Below are 16,440 nucleotides of genomic sequence, written 5' to 3'. Positions count from 1 at the left end.
TGTCCGCGGAGATGAAGTTGAACTTCATGGTATCGAAGGTGTGAGTGTTCAAGAAATGTTTTTCTCCTTCTTGCTGGGCCCCAGAGATGATGGGAGAAGTCTGCTCTGGCTAGGTATAGGGTGCACACGATAGAGGACCCTGCCCTGTACACATTTGCCTGGCCCCATTGTCAACTGCAAACCCAGGGGATCAAACCCATCCACCTCACATGAGAACGTAGTAAGTTGCATTGAGCTGTGCCCTCAGCCCTGGGATTGGCGTTTTTAGATGGAATGGGCTCCGATGTAAGGGTTTCTCTCTCTCTCTCTCTCTCTCTCTCTCTCTCTCTCTCTCTCTCTCTCTCTCTCTCTCTCTGTCTCTCTCTCTCTGTCTCTGTCTCTCTCTCTCTCTCTCTGTCTCTCTCTCTCTCTCTGTCTCTCTCTGTCTCTCTCTCTCTGTCTGTCTGTCTGTCTCTCTGTCTGTCTCTCTCTCTGTGTCTGTCTCTCTCTCTGTCTTCCTTCCTTTCTCCCTTTCTTCCGTTCTTCCTGTTTTTCCTCCAAGACAGGGTTTTACTCTGTAGCGTTGGAGCCTGTTCTGGAACTTGCTTTGTAGACCAGGCTACCCTTGAACTCATAGAGATCCACTCTGCCTCCTGAGTGCTGGAATTAAAGGCATGAGCTACCAACCTCCCCAGCTAATTTTCTTTTCTGTGTTCTGATTTAATCCTGAACCTCTGCTAAAGTTATCTAACCCGAGAACCAGGTATACCCTATGCATAATTTGTAGAAATTACATGCCTCAGATTTGCCAGTGGCCTCCTGACAGGCTGAGCCCATGGGAGGCACTGGGGGCACTTCTCACTCACGGGGACCCCATTTGGGTGGCACCCTAGCAGTGGCTGTATCGCTCCTGGGACTCTTCCAACCTTGTTTTCCCAGCTCTGTCATGTGACCAGCTCTGACACTGCCCTAATTTGTCTTCCATGCTGTGATAACACCATGGCTGAAAGCACCTCCGGAAGGAAGGAAAGGGCTTATTTAGCTTACAGGTTATAGTCTGTCGTTGAGGAAAACCAAGGCAGGAACTCACACAGGTCAGGAATCTGGAGGCAGGAGCTGACAGAGGCCATGGAGGAGAGCTGCTTACTGGCTTGCCCTCCATGCCTTGCTTTCTTACAGACCCAGGACCATCCTGCTGTCCAGGAGTGGCACTGCCCACACTGAGCTGGTCCCTCTCGTGCCAACTGTTAATGAAGAAATGGTTCTTCAGGACAATCTGATGGAGTTATTTCCCTCTTCTCAAATGACCTGACTTTATGTCAAGTTGACAAAAGCAAGCAAGCAAACAACAACAAATACCCCAAACCCCCAAACCCCAAAACAACTAAGCAGCACAGGTATCGCAGTCCTGGGGTACTCTTCTGTGGGGATGCTGGCTGCTTCCCAGTTCTGGCTGGACCCACAGTCTCTTGCCCCTTGGGAACCAACCCTTTGTAGTAAAGTCCCTTGAGAATGGACCCTGGTGGAGCAGGGGGCTTTGATGACTTTAGGGACAAGCTGGAGTGGGAAGACTGTATCCAGAGGGCTGGGCTGCAAAGCACCAAGAAGAGACCCATGGTGTGTGAGGAGACAATGGTGGACCAAGGCAACTGGCCATTAGGACAAGTGGCAGCCACACCAGATCTGTGGAGCAGGAAGGCTTTCTTTGGGGTTCCTGGGGTGCAGGAGAGGAAGGAACCTTTTTTTTTTTTTTTTTTTAGAGATTTATTTATTTATTTATTTATTTATTATACGTACAGTGTTCTATCTGCATATGTCCTTGCAGGCCAGAAGAGGGCACCGGATCTCATTATAGGTAGTTACGAGCCACCATGTGGTTGCTGGGAATTGAACTCAGGACCTCTGGAAGAGTAGTCAGTGCTCTTAACCACTGAGCCATCTCTCCAGCCCGAAAGGAACCTTCTTGTGAGATATTTGTACACTGTGTGAAGATGTATTGCTGTGATCAATGTAATAAAAAGCTGAATGGTCAATAGCTAGGCAGGAGAGTATAGGTGGGACTTCTGGACAGAGAGACCTCTGGGAGAAGAAAGGTGGAATCGCCAGCCAACCTGGTTTTTATTGATAAGATTAATTAGATTGACTCTTCAATAGACAGTACAGAGATGAGGTAGTGAGCCTTGTGAAAGAACATAGATTTAAAAATGTGGGTTAATTTAAGTTATAAGAACTAGTTAGGAACAAGCTAAGCTAAGGCTGAGTTTTTATAATTTATAATAAGTCTGTATGTCATTATGTACAGGCTGCAATCCTGACAAATATAACTACAGAACCTGATGTGATTCTAGCTGTTGATTGTCTAGGTCACACAGGAATGAAGGGGACATGTCCTAGTTAGCACCAGCTGTGGGCTTGCCATAGCCTAGATTCATTTGAGGGAGTCACAGTGAAGGATTGTCCAGATCAGATTGGCCTGCAGCCATGTCTGTGAAAGATTGTTTCGGTTGATGATTGATATAGGAGGCCCCAGCCCACTGTGGGTGGAACCATTCCTAGGCAGGTGGGCCTGGGCTGTACGTGAAAGCTGCTGAGAATGAGCCAGTGAGTGAGCCAGCACTCAGCACTCAATCAGGACTTCAGTCATGGACTGTGACCTGGAAGTGTAAGCTGAAATAAATGTTTTCTTCCCCAGGTTTTTTAAAATATAAATAAATTAATTAATTTATATTTTATGTATGAGTGCTCTGCATGTATCCCTACACACCAGAAGAGGGCATCAGATCCTATTATAGAATTGAACTCAGGTCCTCAGGTCCTCTGGAAGAGCAGCCAGTGTTCTTAACCACTGAGCTATCTCCCCAGGTTGTTTTTGGTCATGGTGTTCATCACAGTAATGGAAGGCAAACTAGAACAGAAAATAAGATGTTAAAGAATTTGGGGACTGGCAAAATGATCTGCAGGTAAAGGTACTTTCTGCCTCGCCAGACAGCCTGAGTTGGATTCCTGGGACTTACAGGGTGGAAGGAAAGAACCAACTCCTCCAAATTATCTACTGAACGCCACACTCAGGTGCCACACCACACACAGCCCCTACAAACAAACAAACAATGTAATTTAAAAATTATTAAATGTAATTTAATAATGTTAATGGAAACATTATTTTGTGTGTGTGAAAGAGATACAGAAAAAGACAGAGAAACACACACAGAGACACAGAGACAGACAGGCAGACACAGCAAAGACAGACAGACAGACACAGATGCACACACGCACGTGTACCCACACATAGAGCCCACAAGAGCAAGAGGTCACTCACTCTATGTCTTGGGCTTTGGTTAAATGAATAACAATGTTTCCATCCAAGGTAAGATGTGGTGATTAATCTTGATTGTTCACTTGATTGGATTCAGACTCACTATAATGGCTGGATAAGAATGGCCCCCATAGGTTCATCTATTTGAATGCTTAGTCACCAGGGAGTGGAACTCTTTGATAGGATTAGAAGGTTTAGGAGGTATGGTCTTGTTGGAGGAAGTGTGTCACTGGAGTGGGCTTTGAGCTTTCAAAAACCCATGCCAGGCCCAGACTCTGACTCTGTCTCTCTCTGTCTCTATCTCTCTGTGTCTCTGTCTCTCTCTGTCTCTGTCTCTCTCTCTGCTTGTGGATCAGGATGTAGCTCTCAGCTACTTTTCCAGTGCCATGCTCGCTATCATGATGATAATGAACTAATCCTCTGAAACTATAAACCAGCCCCCAATTAACTGCTTTCTTTGATAAAAGCTGCCTTGGTCTTGGTGTCACTTCACAATAGTGATAGACAGTGATTGGTCTATAGCTCACCATGGAAACAAGACTCTGGACACATCTGTGAGGGAGTGTCTAGATTAATTGAGTTGGGAAGATCCGCTCTAAGTTTGGGCAGTACCATTTTGCAGTTTGGGGGTCCCACTGAGTGAAAAAACGGAAAGTGAGCTGTTCCAGACTCCTCCCAGAACTTTAGTCTACCCATACTTGGCATTGTCCAGTGTAACTCGCCAATGTGGTATAGTCATGATTGAAGAAAGATGCCTGGGTTGGGGTGGCGGAAAGATACAAGAACCATTACAACAGTCACTCAGCTGTTCCAGACTGTGGATACAATGTAACCAGTCACTCACACTCGTACCACCATGCCTTCCCTGCCATGATGGACTACACCCTCAAACCGTGAGCCACAGTAAGTACTTCCTTCCTTAGGTGGCTTTTGTTGGGTCTGTGGTTTGAGCCATGGGTAAAGTAACGGATACACAAAACAAACAGACTTTGCAACATCAATGGTGGAAATATCACTTCCTGGTAAAGATTTGCTGAGCACTCTGAAATGAGAAACTGCACAGATAACCCACAGACAGCACCAGCCTGGTAAAACTCATCCCACCATCAACAGAGATGAAGCCTTGAAGGGTATGAAAACATGAATGGAACCATCTCTGGGTGGTAGTGGATTTAGAAGCCATTTTATTTTCTTCCTGTGGTATAACGGCATTTTCTAAGATTATTATTGGAGTGTATTAGTTACTTTCCTGTTGCTGTGATAAACACCACGACCAGAAGCAACTTACAAAAGAGTTTATTTTTGTTCACAGTTTATGGTGGTTTGGAAAAAAATGGCCCCCGAAGGGAGTTGCTCTAATAGGAGGTGCGGCCTTGTTAGAGTGAAGAAGTCATCCCCTCTTACAAGAGGACTGACCCTAACAGTGCTAGTTGGTTTTTTCCCCCCAGGGACCAGTCTGCTAAGATCTCTGCCCCATATTACCCCACCATCCTGTATTGTCTCATGTCTGGCTTCAACCAGACCCTCAGGAAGTATGTCCAGTCTGGTAGCCAATCAGGTCCCACCTGGCCACAAGCAGGAACTGTTCTTGCTATTTTCAGTCAAAACCCTGACACAGCAGACAGACCCCAGACACTACGAACCTCTGTTGCTCACCATGTGTCAATAGCCAATCACAAAATGATATTCCTGGACCAGTAAGGGTCTCTACACAATCACTTCAAAGTACACTTGACCACAGCTGGAATTCCCCTAGCTGTGCTTAAAAGGAGCCCGGGAGCTTCTCCCGGGGTCACCATCTTGTTACATCGCTGACCCCTGCACACTGGACTTTTTGCTTTCAAGAAATAAATGCTCTTGTTGATTGCAGATGTGAATGGTGGCCTTTTGTGGGATGACTCTTGGACCCTAACAGGAGTAAGCATGGTCTTGTTGGAGGGAGTGTGTCACTGTGGAGGCAGGCTTTGAGGTCTTGTATATCCATCCTCAAGCTACACCCAGTGAGACAGGTTACTTCCTGTTACCTGTGAGTCAAGTCTTGATCCACAAGGAAAGAGAGAGAGAGAGAGAGAGTCTGGGCCTGGCATGGGTTTTTGAAAGCCCAAAGCCTGCCTCTCAGCTCCTTCTCCAACACCATGTCTACCTGCACGTCACCATGTTGCACCATGATTATAATAACTAAACCTCTGAAACTGTAAGCCACCCCAATTAAATGTTTTCTTTTATAAGAGTTGCTGTAGTCATGGTGTCTCTTCACAGCAATAAAACCCTAGCTATGACACAGTTCCAGAGGTATAAGAGTCCATCACAGTGGGGAGGCACAGCACAAGCAGCAGGAACAGGAGCAGGAAGCTGAAGACTCACATCTTGACTGTGAACATGAAGCAGAGAGAGCAAACTGGAAGTATGATTAGGCTATGAACTCTTTTTTTTGGGGGGGGGGGGTAAGGGTTGAGACAAGGTTTCTCTGTGTAGCCCTTGCTGTCCTGGAACTCGCTCTGTAGACCAGGCTGGTCTCGAACTCACAAGATCTACCTGAGGTTAAGAACTTTTAGAGCCCACCCCCAGTGATGTACTTCTTCCAGTAAGGCCACACTGCTTAAACCCCGCCCCCCACCTAATAGTGCCGCCAATTGGGGAACAAGTGTTCAAATGAGCCTGTGGGGAGCATTTCTCACTCAGATCACTACAAGGGGCCATATTAACTTCTGCAAGGAAAAGACAAGGCTGCTAGACAAACAAGAAGTGAAGATGGGCTTTTGCCGTGCTGAGCCCTTCCTGGAATGCTATTTCCTCTTCCTTGGCCAAATTCTCACTTCTTCAAAGCCACCTGGGATTGTTTCTCCTCCCAAATGTACATGTGATTGGCAATTCCAGCTCATAACAATCTCCAAAAAACCCGTTCAGAGAGATTGCTCAGTGGTTAAAAGCTTTGTTGCCTTTACAGAGGACCTGGACCCACATGATGGCTCATGGAACCATGACCACAGCACCTCTTATAAAGGAGAACATTTAATTGGGGTGGCTTACAGTTTCAGAAGTTTAGTTATTATAATCATGATGCAACATGGTGGCATGCAGGTAGACATGGTGTTGGAGAAGGAACTGAGAGGCAGGCTTTGGGCTTTCAAAAACCATGCCAGGCTCAGTCTCTCTCTCTCTCTCTCTCTCTCTGTCTCTCTCTCTCTCTCTCTCTCTGAAGTTACAGAGGAATCTAATGCCCTCTTCTGGTCTCTGCTGGAACTGCAGGCACATGGTGCACATACATACATAGCAGGTAAAACACCCACACACATAAAATAAATCTTTGAAAAATCCTCCCAGAACTTTAGTCTACCCATACTTGGCATTGTCCAGTGTAACTCGCCAATGTGGTATAGTCATGATTGAAGAAAGATGCCTGGGTTGGGGTGGCGGAAAGATACAAGAACCATTTATAAACATTTGGAGACTGCTGCCTGCAGGAGAACCTAGACTCTTTCTGCATGACGAGTTTTAGAGAGGAAGTGAAGGTGTTGAGGGGAGACGTACTCTCTCACTGATGGAGCTAGCTCTCCCTACCAGACCAGTGTAGGTTGTGCCCGCGAGTGTGGTAAACATCTCTCCCTGTAGAGTGTAAAGTGAGGTTTGGCCTGATATGAGGTCCCTGGATTTCTGGGTGTCTAGAAGCAGGTAGCTCTTTAATTCCTGGTGAGGAAGTGTTCTGAGAGCAATGAACACCCTTTGGCTGAATTCTAGGGGGGCAGTTGTCTAGCTAACATCAGCTAGCAGGGCTGTGTAGCATCAGATTCTCCTCGCTGATTCCAGCTCAGGCCATGAGGAGAAGGTCTTGTTTTGTGTCTGATGTCTCCGTCACTCCTTCCTTTAGCTTACCTCTGGGCTTTGGCCTAGAACATCCTTCCCATCCCTTTTCCCTTGTTCGTTGTTCAAATCTTCCTCCCGGAAAGCTACACTGTGTGAACTTCCTGTCTGCTGTAAGTTAAGTGCCGTAGCCTGAGCCCAGAGAGCATGCCACTGTTTTCTGTTGCCTTAGTGTTGTCTTGACTTGGAGTCAAGACCTGAAACGTGCTGTCCTGCACACCTTTGCATGTGCTTTGCTGACATACAGAGCAGTTACTGGGTTATATCTGTTGGTTGACTGAATGTGCCAGGGAGCTGGCCCATGGCTGGTCCCCTTTGAAACGGGACCCCTAAGCTATAGAAGAAGCTGATTATAGAGATGGCAGGTCCTTATCATCCCAGTACTTGGGAGGCTGAGGCAACAGGAGAGCTTGAATTGGAAGCCAGTTTGGACTATCTAGTAAGTTCCAAGACAGACGGGCCTATATAATAAAACCGTGTTTCAAAAACAAAACAACAAAGAGAAAACATTTAACAAATATGTCATAAAAGTACAAATACTCAGAAATATGAATTGTTTCTATCCTTTCTCTTAGCTCCCGGAGACATCAGAACTTCCTCTTCTGAAACAAGACATGAGAAGGAGTAGGATGTTTGTGGTGGTCTCTGTGGGTAGCATAACTGAGCCTGGGGCACTCCAAGAGAGGAGGAATAGGCACAAAGCTTGGTGCTCTGCTGTGGGATGGTTTGTATGTCAAACTACTTTGATTGGTCAATAAATAAAATGCTGATTGGCCAGTTGCTAGGCAGAAAGTATAGGCGGGACTAACAGAGAGGAGAAAAGAAAGAACAGGAAGGCGGAGGGAGTCACTGCCAGCCACCGCCATGACAAGCAGCATGTAAAGACGCCGGTAAACCACAAGCCACGTGGCAAGGTATAGATTTATGGAAATGGATTAATTTAAGCTATAAGAACAGTTAGCAAGAAGCCTGCCTCGGCCATACAGTTTGTAAGCAAAATAAGTCTCTGTTTACTTGGTTGGGTCTGAGTGGCTGTGGGACTGGCGGGTGAGAGAGATTTGTCCTGACTATGGGCCAGGCAGGAAAACTCTAGCTACAGAGCTCTTCCTGGGGCATCCAGAAGCCATCGATTCGGACTCATGCCTATCTGAGCACAAGTCTGGGCTGCACGCATCACGAGCATCCAAATAAACATCCCATCTTAGAAGCCTGGGGCTGGTTCCTGCACCTCCCTCTAGGTGACCAGTGCAGGCCTCAGTGTCTCCATTTGTGGGGAAGGCTTGGCCCAGAAGCCCTGGGGCTTGAATAGCATCGTTTCAATGGTGCTTTGGGGTCAGGAGCCACTTGAGGACCTGGAATTCTTTTCTTGACTGCTGTCACTCATTCTGTCTGTCTGTCTCTCTTTGTCTCTGTCTCTCTGTCTCTGTCTCTCTCTCACACACACACAGGATTTTTTAAAAAGTTAAAACATACAAACATTAGCCCGCCCGTGTCTCATGCTGTGATTGGAGGGAACAGCGCTATGGATGGGTAATGTGCACATGGATGCAGGTGCCCATGGCGACAGACCCGGTTCCAGCCCTGGCTCTCCCTCTTCTCCCTGTGTGTAGGTTACTTACTCTATTCCACTCACATTTCTCAGCTACAACCCGTTAAGGAGGCTCTCCACTCCTCAGCGGTCTCCCCACTCCTCAGCGGTCTCCCCACTCCTCAGCGGTTACGTTGTTGCCTTGGGGCAGTTTCTGAGGAGGCAGGCTCATGTAGCGCATTCCCTCTTGCCCTGGCTAGTTTTATGTCAACTTGACACAAACTAGAGTCACCTGAAAGGGGGGAACCTCAATTGAGAAAAATGCATAAAATCCAGCTGTAAGACATTTTCTTAATTAGTGATTGATGGGGCAGGGCCCAGCCCATTGTGACTGGTGTCTTCTCTGGGCTGGTGGTCCTGGGTTCTATAAGAAAACAGACTGAGGAAGCCATGGGGACCAAGTCAGCAAGCAGCTCTCCTCTATGGCCTCTGCATCAGCTCCCACCTCCGGGTTCTTGCCCTGTTTGGGTTCCTGTCCTGACTTCCTTCAGTGATGGACTGTGACCTGGAAGTGTAAGTCAAATAAACCCTTTCCTCCCAAGTTGCTTTGGTCATGGTGTTTCATCACAGCAACAGCAATACTAACCAGGTTACCTCATTACAAAATGAGGAACCAAGAGCATGGTAATATATGTTCACTCAGGAGGTCAAGTTGGTAGGTTTCTGAGGCCAAGTTCAGGGGAACATTCACACCAAGTGCTGCTGATCAGGCCTCCAGTGGGCTCATTACTTAGGACCCAGCTTCTTCAATTTTTCCAACTTATGACCCTTTTCCTCCTGAGAAATCTTTACATAACCCTGAGTATAGACATATATAAAATAACAAATTAAATGTTTACTGATAGAAAATCACAGACATTTTAAAAGCAATTCTTTGTATGCAGACCTTTTGTTAGTATACAAAGGCAAATTTGCATACTAATGAGGTGAATGTGCTTGCTTATTTTTATAGAAATAATTAAACCTTGGCCGAGTGTTTGCTACTGCAGGGCCCAGGGCACCTTTAAGGTTTGTCAGGGTTGATTATAATTTTATAGTCATCAATGCTGAGAACGTAGCCTTTCATAAACACGTACGACAAAATGGCAAACCATTTTTTTAGGGTCATTTGAGGAAGTTTTGGAAATTGTGTCCTAATCCCAAGACAAAAGCTCTTTAACATTTTTTTTTTTTATGATTTTTTTTTAAACGAAGCTCAAGCCAGCAATTCAAACACTAATCTTAAAAATGCTGCAGTCTGGGGCTGGAGAGAGGGCTCAGTGATTAAGAGCGCTTGCTGCTCTTGCAGAGGACCTGAGTTCAGGTCCCAACACTCATGCTGGGCAGCTCACAACTGCCTAGAACTCAGACTCCCGGGGATCCAACGTACTTTTCTGCCTCTGTGGGCACCTGCACTTACGGGCACATCTCCATCTTATATGTACAGATTACATATAAGAAAAATCAAATCAAATAAATCTTAATATCAAGTATTCCAACACACTATAACCCAGAGATGTGCTGATACCATACCCGCTGAGGAATGATGATAGAAAAATACTGAAAGTCTTTGTTTCTCATAATTAAGCCGGGGCTGGAGAGATGGCTCAGTGGTTAAGAGCACTGGCTGCTCTTACAGAAGACCTGGGTTCAGTTCCCAGCAACCACGTGAAGGCTCACAACCATCTGCAACTCCAGTCACAGGTAGTCAGATGCCTTCCTGGCCTCTGTGGGCTCTGCATGCATGTGGTACGAAGACATACGTCAGGCACTTCTACACATAAAATAAAAATAGATGATATCATAATTAAGCCATTATCTTTCTATAAGAGGAGAAACTAGTGCCCAGTAAGAACCCTGCTCTATGGGGCCAGCGAGAAGGCTCGGGCAGGAGAAGGCACTCACCACCAAGCTTGACAGCCTAAGTTCGAGTCCTGGACCCATGTGGTAGAAGGAGAGAACTGACTCCCTGAAATTGTCCTTTGACCCCCACACTTCTGTCACAGCTGCACAAATAAACATAACTAAAAAATAAACCCCACGCTCTATAACTTATACCTGACCTGATGTGTTTCAGGTAGTGACCCTGGCATCGTGGGCATGACAGCATGTGTGGTGCCAGGTGCCGAGGCAGCGACACACGCAGCACAGGTGAACATTGCTGGAAACACCCCACAGTTTAAGATGCTGAAATATAGAAGAGGGGGCACTTGGCCTAAGGTTCAGAAGTGGGGATGTGGGACCCCAGAGCCCTGTGGGAATTTGGCTTCCCAGAGAAACTGAGGCTGGAATATTATCAGATGATACTCAGGGAGGCCACCCCCATCTGCTGACGATTTTATGCCCCAGGACAGGGCTGACCCATGCTTCCCTCCTCTAAAGTTCACGTAAAGCGGTGAGGGGCAAACAGACAGACACTCCTGACTCTGCACTTGATGCAAACTGCTCTTCACACTTGGAGCGCCTGTCAAGTCATGCTCAGGAGCCTGCTTCCTGGGCTGGACCAGGTCCCAAAGTGTCCTTGCGCAGTGACTCACAGGGCTGACTCACTTAGATGTAGACAGAACTGTGGCTCTGTGTTCTTTAAAGCAGATGAGATCACTTTGTACACTCGGGAATGAACCCAGGGAAGATGGCAGCGGAGTCATCGATGGGGCCACAGGTCAGACAGGCAATGCGATGTTACAGGTCACCGTCTGGGAACTAAGGTCCTGACTTGTCTGGTGCCACCCCCACCTCTGCTGTGATCACTGAGCAGTACTGACAGCCCCCACCCCACCCCCGCTGCCCAGAGCAGCTGTGTGTGACAAAGGTCACTCACCTATATGAAGCAGGACTTGGGGATCTCTGTCTGTCTCACATGTTGGTCAGCCCCAGATAACTGGCCTCCCACTCAGTCACCTATTCACTTACTTTGGCATGTGTGTGTGGTATGTCTGTATGCCCATTTACATGTGTTCACTTGTATGTGCGTACGAGTGAAGGCCTGAAGTTGATGTCAGATGCCATCCTCCATCTCTTTATTGAAGCAGCGTCTCTCATTCAGCACGGAGTTCACTGACTCAGTGTCGCTGGCCAGCTTACCCAGGGAATCCTCCAACTCCACCTCCTGAGTGCAGAGGGGCCTCCAGGTCTGCCTGGCTTCTAATGTGGGTGCTGGGACCCACACTCTGGTCCTCATGCTACTGTGGCAAGTGCCTTATCCACTGAGCCCTCTCCCCACACCCCTCAGTTTGCACGAATCCTTTGCATGTATGTTCACTAGTCTGGAAGTCAGTCTGGAGTCACGTTTCTTTCTTGTCAACAAAATGAATGAGCCAGTCAACAACCTGGAAGAAAAAGTCAGCAAGAAAATTGAGATCTGGGGTGAAAATAGAAATGAGTCAAATAATAATAAACCAGTGGGAAGCGTCACCGATAAACTGGGTGAAGCAGAAGGGAAATGTCAGGGTTGGTGGTGTTGACTTTCCTGGGAGCTGGATGGGCTACGTCTGCGTACAGTATCCTCTTCCGTCATTTTTACCAGGAAACACTTGAATCACTCACCTGACACTCGACCTAGTTCAGTAGATCATCTGCTGTGGAGCGAGGAGCTCCTGGGGGAGCCCAGCTGTCTTGCATTTCCTCAGGCTTGTGTTTCTGCATTGGGAGTTTGTGTCAGATGCTTTGGATAGCCCGGTTTGGGGGAGGATCTCATCGAGTCTCTCTTCTCCGAGGCTCAATTCCCAGCATCTCTTGGCAAGGGGGAAACTGTCGGAAGAACAGCAGCATTGCCCAGCTGTGAGAAACACAGAAACAGGCTTAAAGCTGGCGACAGCCCACCAGTGACGTCGCCAGTGCCTGTGGGAAACTGCAGAGTCAAAGGTCAGCGGGGGTTAGCACAGGTGAGATCAACGTGGAAGCAGGGGACGGAGAGAAAGAGGAGACAAAGGGTTAAATGAACCCGAGGAGAGAGGAGAAGGCGTTTGCAGGAAAGGGCAGAGGGTGCGAGGTTGGAAACAGTAGGAGAAAAGGGAGGAGACAAGAAGATCGTTCAGTAAGTGAGGATGTTCAAAATAAAAATTAGGTAAGTACAAGAAGGGGCATAAAAATAATAGCTAAAACATTAAAAGGAGCAACAAGGGCTGGAGAGAAGGCTCCGTGGTTCAGAATGCTTACTGCTCTTGTGGAGGGCCTGAGTTCGGTTCCCAGCACCCACTCCGTGGCTCACATTTTCCTGCGACTCTAGTTCTAGGGGGTCTGACCCCTTTTCTGATCTCCCTGGGCCGGTACACACACACACGGTGCACAAATACACATTCAGATACATACACATAAAATAAATATATTTATTTGTTTGTTTGTTTTGAGGAAGGGTTTTTCTGTGTAACAGCCCTGGCTGTCCTGGATCTCGCTCTGTAGACCAGGCTGGCCTCAAACTCACAGAGGTCCTCCTGCCTCCGTCTCCCAAGTGCTGGGATTACAGGTGTGCACCACCACATCTGGCTTTTTAATTATTTAAATTTTAAAAAGATTAAGAAGGTAAAATTAAAAAAAAAACATGGGGGGAGAGGAATTAAGGGAAAAATATTGTTGCCAATAAGAAAAAGTGCATAAACAAAATTAGATGCACACAAGAAGGGGAATAACAATAAACACATAACATTTCATTTTTATATATGCTAAAGTCAAAGTCCTACTAAACTTCAAGGGGCAAAAAAGAATTTCAAGGGTGGGAAAATCAAGAATTGAAAAGATGATGTGCTGGATCAGTGTCTTAGTCTGGGTTCCTATTGCTGTGATGAAACACCAGGAGCAAAAGCAACTTGGGGAGGAAAGGGTTTATCTGGTTTACTTAAGTGGAGCCATAGTCTATTAAGGGAAACCAAGACAGGAACTCAAACCCTGTGGGAACCTGGAGGCAGGAGCTGATGCAGAGACCATAGAGGGGTGCTTCTTACTGGCTTGCTCCCCACGGCTTGCCCAGTCTGCTTTCTTACAGAACCCAGGACTGCCAGTCCAGGGGTGGCTGCACCTATAATGGGCTGTGCTCTCCCCCATCGATCACTAATTTAAAAAATGCCCTACACCTGACCTTATGGCCACATTTTCTCAGTTGAGGTTTCCTTCTTTCAGACAACTCTAACTTGTGTCAAGATGACATAAAACTAGCCAGCACAGTCAGTTTCTCTCTGGGCTTTCAAAGATCAGAAGTGCCAGGGAGGGTCAGCTGAATTTTTGGGCTCTTTCTCTTTTTTTTTGTTATTTGAAATGTGTGGGAGGCCAGCTCCCACCTTTTAAAAGGGTTCCTATGAGGAGGAGAGAGGGATAAGAAACTTTTAGATAGAAAGATAACAAAGAGGAGAAAGACAGAAACTCAGGGTAGCTTTGGGAGGGCCTGGATCACTACCCAATGGCCCCTTCTGTTTATTCAAAAGGGATTTTTATAACAATGTCAAGGGATGGGGCAAAAGACTCGCCCCTTGCAAGATCAAAGCACACCATACAGCCAGGTGTAGACCCTTCCAAACACCTGGTAACCATACCCGTGGTCAAGTCATCCCCTTATGCAGCCCTGCTGGGTAAAGCAAGCTCAGATTCTGGGACCCTGAGTAAGTTCTCACTAGGAAACCTCTGTGGATCTCTACAGAAATGTCTGTCTGTCTTTTTTTTTCTTTTTCCCAGAGCTGAGGACCGAACCCAGGACCTTGCGCTTGCTAGGCAAGCGCTCTACCACTGAGCTAAATCCCCAATCCCCCCCCCCCTTTTAAAAAAAAAAACATAGAATAACTTTTATTTATTCTTTGGCAATTTCACACATGTAAACAATGTGTCTTGATCATAAGCATCCCCTCCACACTTACCTTGTTCCCCAGGTCCTCCCAACTGTTCCTCTACCCCCTTCATGTCATCTCCTTTTTCTTCTTCTTTTTTAAAAAAAGTAATTAATTTTATTTTATGTGCACTGGTGTAAGGGTGTCAGAGCCCCTGGAACTGGAGTTACAGACAGGTGTGAGCTGCCATGGGGGTCCTGGGAACTGAACCAGAGTCTTCTGGAAGGGCAGCCAGTGCTCTTATCCACTGAGCCATCTCTCCATCCTGTCATCTCCTAATTTTTTCTGCTAATAACTCAGTTATAGCTCGCTGCCCGCTGGGGTGGTGACTGGTCTTAGCGCCTTCATGGTGTGCAGGTAACCACGGCTGCGGTGAGCTTGTGAGCACCATGGTCATGTCAGGTCCTAAAGACAGCATCGTGCAACGCTCCTCCCCACCCTCCGGCTCCTAACATTCTTTCTGCCTCTCTTTGTAGACGTTCCCTGAGCCGGGGTAGGGAGGTGGGGACTGGGGGGGGGGGTTGGGTTTTGACACAGTGTCTCATTTAGGACATAGTGCTCAAGAGACGGGTGCAGACTCAACGCGTTGACCAGTTCAGTGGACTCTTACTTTTCCTGTGGTTTATATTGTTGCCGGGTCTGACCTGGACTGAGGTCCACTGGCGCTGTCCTCATGTGTGTGCATCCATGGGTCCGTGTTTTTGCTGTCTCCCAAGTGTGTTGGGAGTGTGAGAAGCTGAGGTTGGCCTGGGCAAAGGGCCTGTCTTTGTGTTTTCAAAGCTTCCTTTAACCCCACCACTGTGGGGGAATGCTGCCATGGATATCATGTACACCCCCGAACTTCAGAGTTCTTGGGCTAGAAGAGAGAGAGACAGATTAACATGCCCAGGGCCCAGAATCTGATGCGTCCACTGGTCTCAATATCAGAGCTATCAAACTCAGGGTAATTCTCAGTTGATATGATTTGTTCCTAGCGGCAGGGTGAGGTTCTCTCTGTGGGTTTCCTAGCCTGAGCCCCATCAGCATCCGGTCCTCCTGCCTTGCATAGTTCTCTCTCCCTCAGGAGCCATGGCAGGTCAGGCTGATGCTCCTGGACCTGTGGGTTATCTTAAATAATAAGGATTCTTTTCAGAGTCGGCAGAGAGAAGAGCTGAGATGGATTTCAAGTGGAATGCCTTTTAGTAATGCCTCGGGTAATCTGAGATAGGAGATTCAACAGCAACTCACAGAGTACAGGGCATCCCATAATTTTATAGACTTGAGATGGGCAGGGTCTCTGAGTTTAGCAGTTTGAAGGTACCAGATAGGATATAAGGTAGAAACTCAGGAGTTAATCCAATCATTCTAGCCCAACTTGGGGATGCTTCAGATTAGGAGTTGAGCAGCTTAGGGAAGGTACCAGTTAGGACATAGGCTGTCCCTCTCCCGGGGTGGGGATGCTCTGTTCTCTATCATGTTCTCTATAATCCCTGATCTCAGGTGCCTGGCGTAGGTCTGTTTTTGTTTTGCTGTTTGTTTTAACAATAGATTCTCCCTGAGGATGGTGTGGCCAGTGGGATTTCTTTCTACCGCTGATTCATAGACCACACCAATCACTGTCTCATTGGACACTGCTAAGCTGGTAGCTGGATTTGAGGCTTGTGAGGGTTGTGGGCATGCCCAGCTCTCAGGTCGCTTGCTTTAGAAGTGGCTTCTTCCCCCTCTCCTGGCCAGAGACGGCATGGCTGAGGCTGTGTTCAGTTCACTTCTCCCTGTCACCCTGCTGTTTTGCCAGCTCTTTCCCATATCACTTCCGGTGACTTTCGGAAGCTCTTCCTCTATTTCTGTTTAGGATTTCTTTTCCCCTCTAGTCATCCATCTTACCTAGGGTCTTATTATTTCTTTCATTTATTCATTCAGTGTCAAGT

This window comes from Peromyscus maniculatus, chromosome 2 (assembly GCF_049852395.1).
Source record: "Peromyscus maniculatus bairdii isolate BWxNUB_F1_BW_parent chromosome 2, HU_Pman_BW_mat_3.1, whole genome shotgun sequence".
NCBI lineage: Eukaryota > Metazoa > Chordata > Mammalia > Rodentia > Cricetidae > Peromyscus > Peromyscus maniculatus.
This window is presented reverse-complemented; position numbering follows the sequence as displayed.